This window comes from Strongylocentrotus purpuratus, unplaced genomic scaffold, assembly GCF_000002235.5.
Source record: "Strongylocentrotus purpuratus isolate Spur 01 unplaced genomic scaffold, Spur_5.0 spur5_scaffold_21, whole genome shotgun sequence".
Lineage (NCBI taxonomy): Eukaryota > Metazoa > Echinodermata > Echinoidea > Camarodonta > Strongylocentrotidae > Strongylocentrotus > Strongylocentrotus purpuratus.
The window spans coordinates 37190224-37211046 of NW_022145607.1; the positions used below are offsets into that span (position 1 = coordinate 37190224).

Genomic DNA, 20823 nt, shown 5'->3' on the forward strand with positions numbered 1-20823 from the left:
TAGCAAGCTACCCATTTAGATCCTCAAGAGCATCACACACCTCTAGAACGGACAGAAGTTCTAAACCTGGAGTGGAGTAATAGTTTAAGGTACTGTGCCACCTGATTATAATTTACTTTTTTTTCGGGGATTAATATAATTTAGGGGTGACCGCTACAAGACAAAAAACACACTCTGAAATATTGCGTATGATGATAAACTCTTTCGAATAAACAACGTGTGCTTAGTGTGTGTGGTATAGTGGCAGGCAACTCAAAAACTAAGCATGATATTAGACTTTGGCCATTGTTTTTAGGCATTTCAATAATATTATTCATTTGGTGGAGAAAACCCACTATGAACATTACAATGAAGTACGGTATAGGCATAACAGAAGATCACATGAGCCCTGAAGTTGCCCTTAATGGGCACAAAGGATCAGCTAATCTAGATTATTTCAACCTATCATTTCCATACTGGTAATTTTCCGCACATTTTATAAGTAATTCATCTGTTCATTCACATAACACAAATGTCATTACACAAACCCCCTGTACTTACAACCCATGCACTGAAATCATTTATAAATGTGGGAATGTGGGAAAACGAGGAAATAAGATCAAGTTCAACTTTGTCTAGATTCAAAGTTTTGTGCAATAGGGAACTATTTATTAATTTGTATAACTGGGAAGGACTATAAGTTTTAATCTCATGTTTCGCATTTTTCATGTGCTTCCTCTTCTTCCTTTTTCTTGTTAATATCCTACTCTCTGTCTCTCTCTCTCTCTCTGCCTTTATAGTGCATTGCATTGTGTGTGAGTGAGTGAGTATGGCTGAGTCTGTCTGCAAGATTGTTTTGTAATAAGTATGAATATACATATATGCCTTTTTTGTTTTGTTAGTTATACCGTGTGAGTCAAAAAAAAAGTTTACACCTAGAAAATTGCTAATTATTTAAACAATCGTCTATGAACAGTAAATTGATATACATTTTATGGAAGAGTGTTTTATCCCAAATCATTTGGTATCTTTTTCGTGTGGTAGGTATTCACGCTTGAATGAACATGAGGCATTGTTTGCGAGAGTGCAAAAATCGACTTTCTCGAAAATGCACAAGCAACACTCCATAAAGAATGAACATAATTGCAAAGTTTTTAGTTGTCAAATTATAATGAGTTTATTAGTGTATATAAATGTGATGGCATGTCAAACCATTCAAAAGGGGATATGACCCGATTCCGATAACTAAAATCTTTTGCTTGTAAACACACAGGATAGGGGTTAATTAACAATCAAAGAAACCAGACTTTCGAATTGAAAACCCCCGGAATGATATTAAGGACGGCATTTGTTCCCTCTTGAAACGCCGAACATACCGCGGTGTGTGCAGCTGAATATTCAATGGCGTCTTATATTGTTTACAAGCGACAGATTCCTTTATTTTTGTATCGCTGCATTTGTCATCAAAATAAAACCATGCGCGGGGGTTAGAGTGAGGCAATAGATTATACATTTAGCCTGACAGTAGTGAAGTAAGAGAAAAAACTCGAGATAAGATGAAAACACAGGCACTGAAAATGTGTGAGATGTCATGGGACATCGTCTGCTTGTGCAAGTCATGTCCATACTGTGATCTCACACATCTCATCAGCGTTCGGAGAGCTATTCAGGTGCTATGCCGGGGCTGTATTTAAGCGTTTTATAATTTATAATAATCATTACTTCGAATGTTTCCAAGCATTGAATTGTGATAACCTTGTCGAATCAAAGTTTCAACTTTGCAATAATGAAATAAAGTTAGTTTTTTAAATCAATGAATATCTACTTTAAGTTCACATGACCTTCCACTGACCAGCGTAACTTACGCAGAGACATCTATACACAGTGTTTGGCCAACCCGGTTCGGGGTGGACACAGTATGGCGACTACTGCTTTGTTGGGCAAGCACAACACAAGAGACCCAGTGAAACCAAGTTGACCAAACTCTGTGTATAAATGGCTCGTGAAAGGTCATAAATACTCCTGGTGTAAGTGAGGGCATCCACACGGCCAACTTACGCTACCCTCTAGTCGTGTTAGCCCGCCCCCCCCCCCCCCACTCAGTGTTATTTAGGGTACGCATACGCGTGTTCCAAGCGACCCCCCCCCCCCTTTTCAGCAAAAGTCCGGTGTGTAAAGTCAATACGGGTCGACCTTTTTCTTTTGTTACGAAAAGGACATTTTGGTAACACGCATGGGGTCCGTCCGTTCTCGGAGTGGGGGGGGGGGGGGGGGGGGGGGAGGGGGGGGGGGTTAGCAAGTTACTCCTGGAAATTCCAGGAGTAAATAGGTCGGGGGAAAGGTAGGTGTAGCTAACACGATCATCGTTCAGACGGTCACTACTCCAACCGTTAGACATACTTCACCATATTTACCCCGACTAGCTGTTCAAACGACCTTCACCCCAGGGTAACTTGCCTCCGTCTGAACAAGACTAGAATAAGTAAATCAGTTCCATGCGTAGCCATAAGATGAAAGAGGCAAGGAATTTGTGTTCGACCAAGAAGTTACCAGCTGCTAACTTCTTGGTTTAGCTTTTTGATTAGTTTATATTGTATTGTTTTTAATCGATAATTGTTATTGCTATTGTGAATTTTAATAAAATGTAAATAGTATATAGTGATTGATTTTATTGAGCTACACATGAGTTATGTTTACCAATATTGTTTGGATGATTGTAACAAATGAAATATGATGTTATGTAATGGAGCTCATGTATATTATTATATGTAAACATGCACAATTCAGCATTTTGACTGCGAGGCATTGTTGATTTGACTTTGACGAGATTGGATGCGAAATTATAAAATTGATTGTACAAATTTAACAAAAAATGAATCACCAGATACGAAATTGACTATAAGATGTGCAAGGTTAAGGATTTGTTGACGTAATTGAATGAAAAAGTATGAAATTGATTGACAAAAGTGTTAAAATATACAGTGAAACCTGTATATAAATCGTCGTTAATCATGAGAATATTTACTCGTCTCTCCCTCTATGCTAAATCTTCTGCGCATAAGTTGGGAACATTAAAACAAAAACATTTCAAACGTCAATTAGTTATTTATCAGCTTCTGTATATCCAAATTACATTATAGAGCAGTGGGGTATATTGGTGAGGACTACTCTTGACTCTAATACAAAAGGCTCGTTAATTATCTAGTCAGTACAGGGCTACTGCTTACATCCTTGGGCATTGTGATTGCCCACATGTTCCCTCTCAACCCATAAGTAGGCTACTTGAAAACAATTGCAGAGCCCTCAGGATGAAGAAAAAATTAATAAAAACAATATAATAAAAAACAGTGTATTCTTTTCAATTCCTCTCTCTCCCTATTTTTTGTTGAGATTATGACTCATCCAGTAACCGTAGAAAGTAATACAAAACTGGTTTTAGTTCACTGATGATTGTTCATGTCGATTACTTTCATTTCTAGTTCACATGCTACTTCGATGATAATGGCCATGGTTGCTTTGGGCCTTCTTCCACCGCTGGTGGTGTTGGTTACTATGGCATCACTGGTCACACCTATTCACGGTTCATGCTCGTCAGGGGACTCGTAAGTACTCAAAATAATAATAATAATAATAACGGTGCTTTTAAAGCACTTACCACCGAATAGTTATGATTGTGTACTTATCTAATCCATCGATTTTTTTTTTCATCAATAAAACACAGCTTGACATTTATTTTAAAATGTTATATTTGTCATTGTTGTAAATTTCAGTAACATTCTCTGAGAACGCAAAGTTATGCCCGACAATATCACAATGAAAAAGCAAAAACAAATCACATATCCCTCACAGCTTCTATAACAAAATAAGTTCCAGTTTAATTCAACAACAAGTGTGGGGGGGGGGGGGGGTCCATAGGGATACAAATATATGATTATGATGTCATGGTAGTGTTATCAAATTCTGTTGTGTGAGTAATACAGATAAAAGTACATTTTTACTTCTGGTAATGACTAACTTACGAATTTCTTCAGAAGATTGTTTTAAAATCACAGAAAGCATTTTGTAAAAAAAAAGATAAATAAAGTAAAAGTTGAGCTAAAGGCATATATATATATATATTCATATGGGGAAGGATAAGGTTCATTGTGACAAATAGAGCAGCTTTGTATATATTATTTTAACAACAACAAAAATCATAACAATTACAGTTAAGTGATTATTTCCTATTTTAAATTATTCGATGCAGTTCCTATGCAACTACTATGTCTTACAGTCAATCCTACAGTCAGAGGTACACAACCCGTTGCGGCTTCTTAAACTTGCAACGTTGTACAAGATACAGGCAAGTTACCTACTGTTATTGTTTATTGTTATTTACTTATAGTTTTCTGTTAATTCTCTAGAAAATCGCTGGTCCTGATATACTTCTAAAATTTCCAATATAAAAAAAAACATTTGTAGTGGTAGTGGTGATAGTGCTAGTAGTAGCTTCTTTTCGACATTTCTTAGCCGTCCTTTATCTCTCGTAATTCAGCTCGTTCTAGTTTTCATTTCTTCAATCACTTGCTCAAGTATAAATATTTACAAATGCGCAGAAGTCAGAACAGGCAGGTGTACGTTATGATGTTTGAAGATTTACATCTTACAATCTTGCAACAGAGAAATTATCAATGCCATATTCATGTGTCAGATGTCTATTCACTCTGCACGAGACGAATCTCCCCAGACCGAAAACACATACACAATAAACACTTTTTTTTTTTTTTTTTTTTTGGGGGGGGGGGGGTGCTTCAGTATATAACCAACTACCAACGCACACACACACACACACACACGCACACACGCACACGCACACGCACATACACACACACATACACATACACACACATACACACACTCTCTCTCTTCAGTTCTGTATAATTACTAGACTTTAACTCACTCATTTTCCATTACTTCTCTTTCTCCCCCCCCCCCTTTTCCCTCTACCCTCTCTAACTATCTCTATTTCAACACAGTATAGCGCTTTCCCCGGACTTTCTTATTTTGTTAGGGGGTGGATCCATTGTCCACCAACGTCCACCTAGACCCATCCCACATTATGTTGTTTCATGTCAACATTTTGTTTGTTCGGTTTTTTTTCTATGACCCAAACACTGACTGCTTTAACTCCATTTTGGGGCATGCAATGTACAACATAATTGAATTGAATGAAATGGTTTGTTATTAAACAACAACAAATTTTACGACCCGAAGGCAAAGATTTTTTAACATGCCCTACTGTTTTCCACACAAAAATATCAATTATCTTATTTACATGTGAATAATGGATTGTCAAGTTAATGATGTTCAATTAAAATGAACTTCTTTTGACTGGTTTCTTGTAGAACACGTTATCGTACGGCCGATAGGTCTGTGACTAACTGTTGTCCGGGGTTCGTAGGCCCCCCTTGTATAGGTAAGTTACATTGAGACTACTGTAATCATGTTGTATATCGAAAGGGCGGTGCATAAGATAAACTGGATGAACCGAGCCCTTTTATGAATGACTATAATAAGCGCAATCGAACCCTTGTTTATTGTTATTGTGCATTTATCCACTATTCTTCTTCCTCTTCTTTTGTTGTTGTTCTTCTGCTTCTTCTTCTTTCCCTCCTTCTTCTACTCCGTCCTCCTCTTCTTCTTCTTCCCCTTCTTCTTCTCTTCTTCAACTTTATTATTATTATTAGTATTATTATTATTATTATTATTATTATTATTATTATTATTATTATTATTATTATCATTATTATTATAATTATAATTATCATTATCATTACTACTACAACTAAAACTTCTAATTAAATTGCCTTATTACTACGATGAAAAAGACGAAAAATTACGAAAAAATAAGGCTTCATGTTCAAGGGAATTTGGGTTGTTGTCGATACACATGATGGACTAACTTATAACAATCGACTTCGACATCCTGTGAAGTCCTCTCATACCTATAGAAATGCATCCCTATTTCCTCGGATAGGACGTTCAATTGAGGCCTCCTGTAGAGAAAAGTCGCTACCTTTGTACGTTAAGAACCCACTGCACTATTTGTATAGGAGTAGGGGGAAACCCCGGTGTGATGGTCCACCTGCACACACCCCAGTATAGTACGATACTACTCTGTAAAGAGGTATGTACTCAAAATAGAAGAAGTTTCCTCTTACTCATTTTATTACATTTTTAAAACCCAAACCTGTAAGTCAGCATGACACTTGGTAAATGGAGCCGACAAAAAGCAATAGCTAGTCAAGATTGGCCTATTTCAATACACCATAATGTATGACAATAAACTACATGAAACGCACCTTATATATTCGTATCTGAAGGAAATCAATGACATATATAATATCAATATTACGAAGTTATCGAACATATTTGCTATGATATAGTTGTAATTCAGGTTTTTCTCCTTTTTTTCTTCTTAAAAAAATACTTTTGAGGGACAAACACACGTTTTCTTTATGCATCAATATTTTTTTTGTTTTCATCTATATTCCCTTTCCCCCAAGATGTTAACGAATGCAGTTACAAAGCGCTGCATACACTGAAATCAATGAAAAGTATTCCTTATATTCATTATAATAAATGTAACATAAGTTGAGCAGATAATGTGTTAAAAGATCCTCGAAATTATCAGTTGCATTTATTCATTCTCTACACTGTCATATAACTAGACTGACTTGTTATTGACGTTTCCTTCTATGCAGACGTGAACGAGTGCTCGTCTAACCCGTGTCTTAATGGAGGGCGTTGTAACAATCTTCAGAATGCATACAGTTGTAGCTGTAATTCTGGCTGGAGGGGAACAAGATGTCAAACTGGTGACTATTTTTTTCCTTCCTCGTTCGCAACATGTAGAAATATTATGATTTTAGTCATTGAAGTGCCTGATTACCCATATAATTAGGCAAGGAGGCGACAGAATATACTTTGATAGCGAGGTTTCTGAATATACCATACATTTTTTTTTCATATCATAATGACTTTTTTACCACGCTCTTTCGCCTCAATCTTTCGGAACAATTAGAAACAGGACGGTTTTTGACAACGAGATGCCCGAATATCCTCATATTCGTGATTCGAGAGGACGGAATATTTTGTTATTCATGTATTTACCAGCAAGGTGCTTACATACATATAATCATTTATTATCTAATGTGTTTTGTTTACAAATTAACATTTATACCATACTGACAATTTCTTCTTTTTGGGAGGTCACTCGCTCGCAAATTTGTATGGCACTTGGCGTGTACCGCAGTGATGGAAATGAATTTTCTGTTTATGAATGTGGGATTAGGGTGAGGCAAAAGTTGTTATCTCTTGAAAGGGCGCCGTGACCAGGGGCGGTCGAGCGACTTCCAAAGTGGGGGGGGGGAGCACCAACAAAAAAGGGCACTTTCTGAAGAAAAAAGGGCACCTACAGTGGGAAATCTCAAAGCTAAAATATACATTTTTTTTTAGACATTGGTACATACCCCTGCATTGTGATTACATTATCAGGGATGATTTCAATATTTGTTTCTCTTCATACATCATACAAGATATCGCTTAAGCATCATACTTTACAGTTGGGTGGGATGTCTGAATATGCATTTACGAGCGAGCGAAGCGAGCGAGAAAATTTTTAAAGATCTGCGAGGTCGCAGTGCGAAAAATTACATCTTATAAAGAGGAAAAAAAGCCATTCGTGATGGGGTTATAAGCACATTCTCATAACGGAAGACTGAAAAGACCTTTGATAACTAACATAATTATATCATCTTTAAATGCGAGCGAGCGCATCGAGCAAACTTTGGGGGAAATTGCTCTTAATTGCTTTAAATAAGGGACACGTTTAATGATTTCATGAAAAGGGGACAATTATCGAAAGGGATAGGACACTTAGAAAAGAAAAGGAGCACGTGTCAAAGTACAAAGGATAATTATAAGAGGTGAACATGAGGCATTTTTTTCACCTGAAAAGAGGCACTCACCTGATGAAAAAGAGGCGTTTACGAAAATGGGAAATAGGCATTTGTTGACGGAAAAAGGGCACCCATCAGATTTTGATAGGGGCATTTTTAAGAGGTGAAAAGGGGGCAGGTCCCTTATTAGAAAGGAAAAGGGCCACGTATCATTATTAAAATGGGAATTATCAGAGGTGAAAAGAGGCACTGACCAGATATGAAAAGGGGCACTTATGAAAATGTAAAAGGGGCACTTATATTAAAGGAAAATGTGCATTTGTTGAATGAAAAGGGGGCACCGTTCAAATTTTAAAAAAGGGCCGTTATGAGAAGGGGAGGGAGCTTTTTATTTTTAATGGGGGCACTTATCATAAGGAAAAGGGGCACTTATTAGAAAGAGAAAGCGGTAGTTATGAGAAGAGGAAGGAGCTCTCTCTTTTTAATGGGGGCACTTATCATAAGGAAAAGGGGCACTTATTAGAAAATAAAAGGGGCACATGTTAAAATTAAAGGTGTGCTCATCCGAGTTTAAAAAAGGGGTAGTTATTAAAAGGAGAAGGGGCACTTCTTACAAAGGAAAAAAGGGGCAGTTGTCAAAGTAAAGGAGCACCTCTCAGTTTTGAATAGGGCAATTATCAGAGGTGAAGGGGGCACTTATCAAAAGTGAAAAGGGGCACTTCTCGTACCTGAAAAGAGGCACTTACTAGAGATCAAAAAGGGCACTTATTAAAGATAATTTCAAGATTTATGAGAATGGAAAATGGACACTTATTGCAAAGGAAAATGGGAACATGTCGAAGGAAAAGGGGCACGTGTCAAAAATAAAAAGGGCACTCGTCAAAGGTGAAAAGGGGGTAAGGGGCACTGTTATTTAGTAATAGGGGCACTTGTCAAAGTAAAAGGGGCACTTTTCCTATGTAAAAGGGGCACTTCTTACAAAATAAAAGGGGCACTTTCCTATGTAAAAAGGGGCACTTTTGGGGTATCTGAAAAAGTGGGGGGGGGGGGGGGCACTGTGCCCCCTGCCCCCGGGAGAACCGCCTCTGGCCGTGACTATTAAAAAGGTTGAAAAACACTGCATTATACCACGACACCTCTATTAAATCTGTAATACTGTCCAGTATGGTAAATCTATATTGCCGCAAATGTTTCATCGCTACCAATTACGATGTAGATATATGTCTAATGTCTTTTGTTCATACATGTTACTACCTGTCAATGAAATAGTGATTTAATGTTGGTAACATTGTTCGGTTTCCATACAAATATTTATATGTATTTCTATTTTTCACTTTGTAATCATAGGATGTCGGAAGTTTCACATACATTGACATAAGTAGAATCTTATGAAAGCCCTATTCAATCGATTTTGTCGTAGATAATGCTTAGGTTCAAAGATAGAATGTGTATTATTAATATTCCGCATGTGAAGATTCTAGGCCTCTGATTGGTCAAAACTGCAGGCATAAAATTCCCTACTGACAGCTGAAATATTTCTTGTGAACAATTTTTGCTTTTCGCGTAGTTGACACACAAGGAATAGGTTTACTCTGGGTCAGGTAATTTCCCTACAAATAAATACGTTTTGAAAAGCATATTTTTTAAAAATAATTGTTTTGTTTAGGGTAAGGATTGGGGTTAAAATTATGCTGAGGGTTGCAGTTGGGTTTTGGGTTTAGGGTTAGGATTCGGGTTAGTGTTAGGCTGAGAGTTGCAGTTGAGATTTAGGTGTAGGCAGTGGCGTAATGAGCAAAAACTTTTTTTTTTTTTTTTTTTTTGGGGGGGGGGGGGGGGGGGGTAAAACAAAATCTGGCATGGCCACTTTACATGTTACATGCCGACCCCGCGGAACGTTTTTCAAAGTAGGGGGTGGGGCTAAGGTATTTACGATCTGATAGAGAGTAGCAAGCGAAGCGAATGGAGCGAAAATTGGCGTGTGGTCCAGGGGCAAAGCCCTAACGGGGTCAAGGGACGGAGCCCCTGGAAACTCATTGGTTGTAGGCATTTAATTAGGGTCAGATGGGCATATTTTGATACCTTATTTGTGATACTGCATGGCAGGTCACTAATTTGCGTGGGGTCAAGGGGGCTGTGCCCCATGAAGCTCATGGGTTTTAGGCATTTATTTACGGTCAGATGAGCATTCAGGGCACCGCGGAGGGCTCATGGGTTTTAGGCTAACGGTTAGTGGAATTGTGTAGGCGCGGTACCGCGCCGTTTGCAGTTGTGTTTTAAGCTATGGTCACAACTCATAGCAGCGACCGACCGATTTGTAGCCTGCTCAGTCGCCGCAGAAATTTTGTTTTTTGTGAAGAATTCGAGCAGGCGCTGTAGAGCCCCAGCGATGCCTGGGCGGTGCCCTGTCGATTTTCCGTCGGTCGCCGGCCGATTTTAGGTCAAAACTGGGCGAAATCCAGGCGGCGTCCTAGCAGTGACCGACTGATGACCTACCGATTCCTGAGCGGTCTCCCACCGGCCATCGGCTGATTTTAAAGAAATTGCCCGGCGGCCGGCCGGTGATCGGCGGGGCACCAAAATACGCTAGGCGCCCGGGTACCGACCTAATCGAGCATTATATTTGATATAACGCCTTTTCCTTGCAGTTACAAAGCGCTGCACACACTGGAATCAATGAAAAGTATTCCTTATATTCATTATAATAAATGTAACATAAGTCTGAGCAGATAATGTGTTAATAGATCCACGAAATTATCAGTTGCATTTATTCATTCTCTACACTGTCATATAACTAGACTGACTTGTTATTGACGTTTCCTTCTATGCAGACGTAAACGAGTGCTCGTCTAACCCGTGTCTTAATGGAGCCTGTAACAATCTTCAGAATGCATTCCGTTGTACCTGTAATTCTGGCTGGACGGACACAAGATGTCAAACTGGTGACTATTTTTTTTCCTTCCTCGCTCGCAACATGTAGAAATATTATGATTTTAGTCACTGAAGTGCCTGATTACCCACATAATTAGGCAAGGAGGCGACATAATATACTTTGATAGCGAGGTGCCTGAATATACCTTACATTTTTGCATATCATAATGACTTTTTTACCACGCTCTTTCGCTTTACTCTTTCGGAACAGTTAGAAACAGGATGGTTCTTGACACCGAGATGCCCGAATATCCTCATATTCGTGATTCGAGAGGACGGAATATATATATATATATATTTGTTATTCATGTATTTACCAGCAAGGTGCTCACATACATATAATCATTTCTTATCTTATGTGTTTTGTTTACAAATTAACATTTATACCATACTGAAAATTCCTTCTTTTTCGGGGGTCGCTCGCTCGCAAATTTGTATGGAACTAATTGGCGTGATGGAAATGAATCTTCTATTTATGAATGTGGGATTAGGTTGACGCAAAAGGTATAGCATTGTTGGATAGTCTTGGGATCCTAATAATGCCTCAGTTCTTTATCAGCTCTGGCTATGGTGTTCAAATCATCATACTTAGGACACTGCTTCTAACTCGTAACTGTTACGTTTATTGACTATATAACAACAGACAAGAGGTGGCGCTACACCTCTTACATATTCCCTTTTTTTTTTATAAAGCTCATGGCGAACATAATACATCTTCTAATATTTCACATGAATCTCCTAATAAATTTCTATACCCCCTTTAACCTAACAAAGCCTTATTTTTCTTATATTAAGCTTAACTCCAATATAACACCCAAACCCAATTACAACTTCCAATCGTTACACAACTTTAATCATGTAAAATTAACATGCAACCTATTAATGTACTTAAATTAACATGTGTTACTTTTCAAATTTAAGACCTTACTTAGTAAAACTATTATCTAAATCACTTCCAAAATATTAACTTTAACAAACAAATGTATGCCCTATCAACTTAAGGATATGCCCAACTCATACTTGATGTCGGATAGTTTCTGCGCTCGATAAATGTATTATTGTTATTATTATTATTACAAGAGATGGTGCTACACCTCTTACAAATACGACCTACCGTTACAAAGTCACATGACCTTTTGTCTTTGCATGTCAGCCCGAAAAATTGCTCATTTTTGTGATTTGTGTATAAAACATATGGAAATGTCATTTCTCCAAAAAAGAGATAAAACATTGATTATTTGGCTTTGTTTAAAGTTCAAGTGTTTATTTTAGGGTTCAAAATAGTGGAATTATAGTTAGAATTAAAATTATAAAAAATAAAAAAAAATACATGAATTAAAAAAAATAAAAATACATAAGACATTATCAAATCAATAGATAACATAAGGAATAACCTGGCTCTTCCAATTTGTTTTGGTATTATTATCCCGAATGGTCTGAAAAATATATGTAGTGAAAACTAATGTTTAAATATGAAGAATATATGATTTATGGGTAAAAATGTGAATAGGCCATTTTCGTAATGTAACCAAGTTTAATGCATAAGTCTTTGTGAAGTGCCTCAATACAGATTATTTCATTCACCTGATAAGAATAATAGTATTTCAAAAGACGGAATCCGAACTGCATACATTACTTGTTGCCAGGTTGGACAAACATTATGGCTTGACCTACCTACATTGTAGCAACACTGAATATATGCAGTTGCATTCTGACTATTGAAATACTATTATTCCTATTAGGTGAATGAAATAATTATGCATTAAATGTGGTTTCATTACGAAAATGGCCTATTGTATTACCTTATTTACATAAATTACCATAAATATGCAAATAAGTTTACTGCCAAGATCATGGGGGGGGGGGGGCCTTAGAAGAGCATTGTTAAACGATGTCTTTAAACACTGTTATATCCTTTTAGTGACGAAAAACATTTTTAAAGACAATTAAATGTCTTCTTTATTTGCTCGCTTGGACATTTATAAAAAGTATGATTTTATTTGTTGAAGCGCCTGATATGCAAGGAGGAGCCAGAATATACTTTGATAGCGAGCTGCCCAAAGTATTGATTGCTATTCGGTTTTAGGTTTAATAGGGTTAGTGTTAAAATGAGGAATGCAGTTGGGTTTAGGTTGTTAGCAGAGATGCCAACCAGTACGATTTTATGGTATTTAGTACGATAATAAGAGTGAAATACAATAATACAATATTACCTCTTTAGATACATTCTTCATCTTTCAAAAAAAAGAAAAAGAAGAAGATTAAAACACCCATACAAACCCATAAAAAAACTGTGGAATCGCATAGAAACATGTACAAGTAAACCTTCGCAACACCAACAAAACCCTGCTTTACCATTTTCTTGTTAGATGTTAATGACAGAGCAAACATTTTACTTGACCGTTCTTACCAGTAAAACATTTTTCTGAAATTTGATTGGCCCAGGGCCAACGGGCCAGTTGTAGTATCGAGTTTTCGTGAAAATCTGATTTTTCTCTCCCAATTCTGATTTGTTTAGGCTATTCAGTCTGTTTTTTGTGTCAAGAGGTTTGCATCTCCAGGTCAGTGTTAGAATGAGGGTTGCAATTGTGTTAAGGATAAGACTGATATTTGGAATATGACATGCGGAAAAAAGCAGAAAATAAGAATGAAGAATTCATTACCATAATTATGATAACTATAGCTGCAAGAAGACTAAGATTCTAACTAATCTTATTGCTGAGAATTGTTTGCATTCTGCCACTGAGATGAGGGCGCCTGTCATGGTGAAGCAGCTTTGTCATTGCAAGAAAACCACTTTTAGTAACAATTAACAACCGAGCATCTCTTTAATCTCCAATTGAAGCCAACTTGAAAGACTAGCAGGTGATCGCTGGAAGATTTACAGCCATTAGACCATAGAAAATGAAAACAATCCAAAGAAAAACAAAGAAATACCTCAGAAAAAATAAGGAAATACATTCGGAAAGAGAGAAGAAATATAAACAAAAAAATCAAGAGGAAAAAAGAAATACATAAAAAATGACTAAGAATTACATAAAGAAAAATATAAAAAGTATTAACAAAGATATACATAATGATAAATAGAAATTAATATAAAGAAAAACATATACAGGTATACCTAAGGAAAAATAAGGAAGTTCATAAGGAAAGAAAAAGAAAGACAGAGAAAGAAAGATGGATGGGTAGAAAATAATAGAAACGATGAACATCTTGATATGTTATCTTTCATCATGCTCTAAGGCATGACCTAGCTTTGTCTTGTTTTGTATCATGTGAAATATTTCCATTAAAAAAAATATATAGTATTTATCTTATTATAAAAAAATACATAAATCGTTGTACCATATATGTACATTTACCTGTAATAAATGTTGATTGATTGTTATTCCTAACATTAACAGGAATGATCTGACTTTTCCTTCTATGCAGATATTAACGAGTGCTCGTCTGACCCGTGTCTTAATGGAGCCTGTAACAATCTTCAGAATGCATACAGTTGTACCTGTAATTCTGGCTGGATAGGAACAAGATGTGAAACTGGTGACTATTTTTTCCTTCCTTTGATGTTTTGTTTTGCATATTAAACCTCAATTTCTGTACATGATTTGATTTGATTAAAGATGATGTTCATAAAAATAATATTGTCAGATAAATAACAATAATATAAATAATGATAATGATGATAATAATAATCATATCAATAACCATGATGTTAAGTTGGTATTAAACATTTTTGTCTCGCCTGCATAGCAAAAGCTAGACATAAGGCACCGCTTTTCCGGTGGCGGCGGTGTCAACATAAAAAACTTAAAGGTGAAATTCAAAGAAGATCACAAATATGTCAACTAATGTATTACTAGAAACTGGTAAGCTAACAGATGGCCATCATACAAATTTTAGATCAACTACATATCGGGTGATTTATAAAAATACAAATACAACCACCTCCATAGAAGCTGGGCCTATACGAGAGATTCGCTGGAAAAATAACGATGTTTTAATGACGTCACTATATGGACCAACACTGCCCAAGCAGACGACATCCCATAGAGAATAAACATAATTGCAAAGCTATTATTTCTCAAATTATAATGAGTTTAGTGTATATAAATGTAATGGCATGTCAAACCATTTAAAAGGGGGTACGACCCGATTCTGATAACTCAAATCGTTTGCTTGTAAATACACAGGATAGGGGTTAATTAACAATCAAAGAAACCAGACTTTCAAATCGGCATTTGTTCCCTCTTGAAACGCCGAACATACCCCGGTGTGGGCAGCTGAATATACAATGGTGTCTTATTTTGTTTACAAGCGTCAGATTCCTTTATTTTTGTATCGCTGCATTTGTCATCAAAATAAAAACATGCGCGGGGTTTAGAGTGAGGCAATAGATTATACATTTAGCCTGACAGTAGTGAAGTAAGAGAAAGAACTCAAGAGAAGATGAAAACACAGGCACTGAAAATGTGTGAGATGTCATGGGACATCGTATGCTTGTGCAAGTCATGTCCATACTGTGATCTCACACAACTCATCAGCGTTCGGAGAGCTCTTCAGGTGCTATGTCGGGGCTGTATTTATGCGTTTTGTAATTTATAATAATCATAACTTCGAATGTTTCGAAGCATTGAATTGTGATAACCTTGTCGAATCAAAGTTTCAACTTTGCAATAATGAAAATAAAGTTAGTTTTTAAAATCAATGAATATCTACTTTAACCTATATTAAGGTTCAGTTTTTGAATGTTTAACATATTTTTGAAAGCTAAGTTCTTATTCAATGAAACTTGAACTAAAGGGTTATCAAGTATCACCAATCATGGGATAAGAATTTAGATGACAAGGTTAAAGGTCATTTCAGGTCTGCAAACAGACTTTGTTGTGGCATCAACATCAAGATTTTGAATTTTTAGCATAATTTCAGAAGTGTTTGTTCAAATTCCATGAAACTTGTACCCAAGGGTTATTAAGAATTCACAAACCATGTGACACAAAGTCAAGGTCAAAGGTCTTTTTGGTTCAGTAGACTAGGATTTTATTTTCAAAACTTAATATGACAATTAATAAATCAATTTTTGTTATTTGTTCATATTTCATGAAAGTTATCAATCTTGGTACAAATTGTGTATGGCATTGTATCTGTGGCATTGCCTCTTTGTCAAAATTATTATTTGTTGTTGTTTTGGTGTATCGAATAGATGAGTGCTACACCAGAAAAAAAATGTGTCCAGACCGTTGTGTGTACTGTATATGGGAAACCGTACCGTACACCCCCCCCTCAATATTAAAAAATATATATATATATACTGGGCAGTATAGCAAAAAGTATTTACTGGGCATAATTCTGCTTTTGCTTGAAGTTAACAAAGCGCAGTGAGACATGAGAAATAGGCTTACTCTTGGTCAGATAATTTTCCTACAAATGCATGAAAATACGTTTTGACAAGTATTTGTATTTAATATCTCTCTTTCTTTAAATTGAAAAGTGTGATGCAGTATTAAAATAAAACAAATATCGCAACGTCTTCTTGGGGCACAGTACAGTTTTGAGATCCCTTTTGGCAATAGTTTTAAACCATGCCCATCAAAACGGTCAATAGTTATAAGAAAACTAACCTATTACCAAAATGGTTTCTATCATTATCTATTGGGAATCAGCCATCAATATTAGGGCACCTAGAGTGTTAAGTTTGACAGACATGAGCGCCATACTAGAACCCACAATCATCACCATGATCGTATCATTGTGAGTTTATTGTACTAAAGCATGTGATCATGTATTAAATAAATGTTGCTGCCTACTTTTTCAACTTTTTCAACTTTTTCAACTTTTTCACCTTCTTTTCCTCTATTTGTTAGACATTGATGAATGTGAATCTGGACCTTGTCAAAATGATGGTGAATGTGAAGATAAGGTCAATGCGTTTCTCTGCCATTGCCAATCTGGTTGGACAGGGACAACGTGTGCAGAAGGTATAAGCCCTCTCCATCTCATACTATTTTCGCACTGTCAGGTAGTGTATTTTTCCCCAAAAGGGTACTCCTCTAGAATGAAAACAATCGCAAAGACTTTCGAAAATAAACCTAAGGTAGTTTCAATAACCTCATCCTTCATCTATTGAATTATTTAAACATTACAACGGTCTATAATAATCTAAATGTGATTTCTATGGGATGTCCAGTTTTGTATTGAAATTAAAGGGAAAGTAGTGTTTTGTTGCAGAGGGAGCTACACAAAATAATCTTTTGTGAGATAATGGAAAACCGAGTGTTAAATTTGAAAGAACATACAATTTAAATGACAAATCATCTTTGTTTTATAAAAAAAAAAAAAAAAAAAATCGGTTCAGAGAAGGCTGAAATATCCATAAATTAAACCATTTCTTATATTTGTGGTGCCCCACAAATATTCGATAATGTTGAACCAGCCATTGAAAAAACGAGATAGCGCCTCATACGTTTTATTCCAGCCGATGCCAATGTTGGCTTTTTGTTGGCTTTTTCGTGTTGGTACGCACAACCAGCCGGCCCGTTCATTGCTATTATTAATTAACTAACAGTCATTTTTTTGTGTGAAAGTGGAGCTGAATATTGATATGATCGTATTTAACATAAACTTCACACATTTTCGGGGTCTAAAATTACGTTCAGAGTAATTTTAGGCTTTAAAAGGGCACTAGAAATGTCATAAATAAGAACAATAGCAATAACCATGATTTTTGAAGGCACTTGCGGTCTCAAACAAGAACTCAACTATCCCTTTAAGTAAAGGTAGAATAAAAATGATGTATCTTGATGATTCGATTCTGAACGTTTTTTTTCATTCATTCATTTCGGTTTATTGTGTCAAAATTCCATGTTAAAACAGTCAAGAGACTGATACAAACAAATATTACAAAGCTCAAAGAAATTAAAAATACATGTACATTAATATCGAAACGATCACGAATTAGTTCAATGAATGAATTAACAATAATAATATATTGCACATCATACATAAAATAAATCGAATTTACATACATGGATGAGTGGGGAAAAAAAGAAGATAAAAAAGAGAGAATGGACAAAGAATTTCATTTCCTTTTCTCGTAACATTTAGATTTTGACCATTTACATTTTAAACACAATTAACATAAATAAATTGATAGATAAAACGTAATGGTGATGATATCGGATTAACATGTTTCAAAAATAAACAATTCTACTATAGTACTAGCAAATATGAAGAAAGTTGGAAATTAAGAAATGAAATGGGCACCTGCAGAAGATCTAAAGAAACAAGCGTGTGTAAATTATGTGTACAAAAGTGTAAACAAATAACAAAATTAAACGCAGTGTCCCATTCTGGCATTATTGTACTATAAATAAATTATATATGCTATGAATTAAAAAGTGGAAATGGGTTCATAAACCATGTAAACGGAATAAAGTTGTTTCATTAATATATGTAGGAACATGAGTATTAAAAAAAAAAAAATACATATTTAAGGAATTTAAGCCACGTGTATATTCAGGGCACGTATTTGTGACCAGACGTATTTTTACCATTATAGTACAACCACTTGTCAATCACAATGATTGACTTCAAATTGGGTGTTAGTGTTTAATAAACACTAACACAAGCCCTAAACACCAAAATGGAAATCAGCTGGTGTTAAGGCTTTGATCTCTGAATTTCGTCAACTTCCGGTAGCTAGTGTTATTGATTATGCAAAATTGTCGTCTGCTGAACCAATCCTTTTATTATTATTATTATTTATTCGGCAAAACAAAGTGTATTCAGAGGATTACATAGAAGAACAAATTATGGCTTGTGGCTGGTGTTAATATTTTACGTACGAATGTCCTATTCACTAACACTAGCCCCTAGGGATTAAGCAAATATTCATTTCCAGTTTGGTGTTAGTATTGTACCCGCACAACAGTCAACGCACGAACAACGCTATGTTATTGTCAGACAATCAAATAAAAATACGTGAAACAGGTCCTTTACTGTGTGATTCATATATTCTTTTGTGTAAAATTAATTATTTTATAAGACCAGAGAAATAAGTGTAAACTTATTCTGTGCTTTTCATGATATCTTTGGTTTTTACGTACTATTTTTAAATCATCGTCGTGAAATCAAGTCAGTGTGGCGATGTCAGTGTTTTTTCTTTCTTTTTTTTTCACAGTGGTGTTAAGCTATCGATATTGATATCGGTATCGGACTCTGAAATGCCCGATGCTCTTGTAGAAATCGGTACAACTAAATAAAACTTCTCAAAACAAGTTCTGCAAGTCTAGTTTGACTGTAGATTTTGTTTCTTTTGCCCCTTTACAATGATCGATGCCATGTCACCTGAATATGGGACCAAGTCAAAAGAGAAATGTTTGCAAAATGCTTTATTTTTGTCAACAATGACCGCCTCAACCTTTTTAGAAACACAATCCATCCTCTAAACAAATGGAGAATTCATTGTACAGTTGAAAAAAACACGGCAATTGGCAAGATTTTTTTTTCTTCACTTAGCCCCACATATAAGGGTTATAAACTGGCTTTTCAATGAAAGCAATGTCAATATAGTAATATAGCAGCAAGATAGATATCAGCGCTCAATCTTGAATGACAGATTTTTGTTAACATGTCATTAATTGAATTACTTCACAGATGTTGATGAATGTTCTTCAAACCAATGCCTAAAGTGGTGCTTGCCGTATCAACAAGCTGAATTGATAAAAGACTTAACTCCGTTTCATTGACAATCAGCCATGCATGAAGTCTTTCGTCTACGGCTGATTGTCAACGAAAGGGAGTTAACCCTAATAAGGCCGGGCTATTTGAAGTCTTACTATGGCCGGGGGGGGGGGGGGGGGAAGGCATTATGCCCCCCCTAAGATCTTCCTACTATTCATCTATTTTGACTCCCAAAACAACCACCTAAACTTTAAACAAGACCCAATAACCAATGTTTGATCTATTTTTAGGAAAAATGACATTTCGATATGTTTTGTACACAAATCACAAAAATGAGCGATTTTCGGGCTGACATGCAAAGACAAAAGGTCACGTGACCTTGTAAATGTAGGTCCGATTTTTTTTTTTTTTTTTTAAAGATGCGCAAGACTCTAAAGAAAAAAGTCAGCGACCGGCGATGCGCCATCCATATGCGTTCTCGAACAATCAGAAAAATTGTGGAGGTGGGGGGGGGGGGGGGGGGGCATAATGCCCCCCCGGCCTTATTAGGGTTAAGTCTTTTGTTAATTCCGTTAGTTGCTACGGCAGACAGCCAGTGAAAACGAATTCGTTTGATAAAATTATGGAAATGCAAGCACTACCTTAAACAAACGGAACTTTGTTATTCCTAGCTCATTTTTCATATGAAAGGGCAGAAACTCAACTTCCTGGAATTGTGATTTTTTCTTTGAAATTCAGATACCGTCCGCCAAATGACTTTTTAGTTTCCTGTATTCAAATTCATTTTAATCACTCATGCGCGAAAACATGCATTATATGAGTTGCATAAAATGAAAGGGGAGGATCTTAGCTTTCCAAATATGTGTTATTTATTAATTACAATTGTGATTTAGTTATGATGAAACATCGATAATTCTCAGTTTCATTTTTTCTGGGACGCACTGTATTTACGTATACACTGGTCAAGATATAAACAAGCTACATAATATTAGTCGTCGTATAGGACATATTGCATCTGATTGTGAAATGTACTCCTTTGGAGTGGAGATGGAAAATATTGAAATAAATAAAATTAAGAAATGCATACATTTCCCCCTTTAACTAGTCATTTTGTTGAAATTCCAATTCTCAAATAGATATTGATGAATGTAATTCCGGACCGTGTTTGAATGGAGGAGCATGCGTTGATCATCCAAACTCATTCACCTGTAACTGCACTGAGGGATGGTTTGGCACCTATTGTCAGAGTGGTAGGTTTCGCAGACCTTGTACGACAGTTTGTCGGAAGTCATGT

At 36.1% G+C, this 20823-nt stretch overlaps 2 long non-coding RNA genes across 3 annotated transcripts; both read left to right on the plus strand.

Moving 5' to 3' along the window:
- Positions 1–4303, plus strand: LOC115928125. Its single transcript, XR_004065903.1, has 3 exons — positions 1–89; positions 3459–3581; positions 4226–4303. It is a non-coding gene; the product is annotated as an uncharacterized LOC115928125 (long non-coding RNA).
- A 1070-nt stretch (positions 4304–5373) lies between these two features.
- Positions 5374–20774, plus strand: LOC105439531. Of its 2 annotated transcripts, none has more exons than XR_004065854.1 (6): positions 5374–5434; positions 6723–6836; positions 10748–10858; positions 14280–14390; positions 16712–16825; positions 20666–20774. It is a non-coding gene; the product is annotated as an uncharacterized LOC105439531 (long non-coding RNA). The 2 variants fall into 2 exon arrangements; XR_004065855.1 differs by lacking the exon at positions 20666–20774 and adding an exon at positions 19503–19535.
- The last annotated feature ends 49 nt before the right edge of the window (positions 20775–20823 follow it).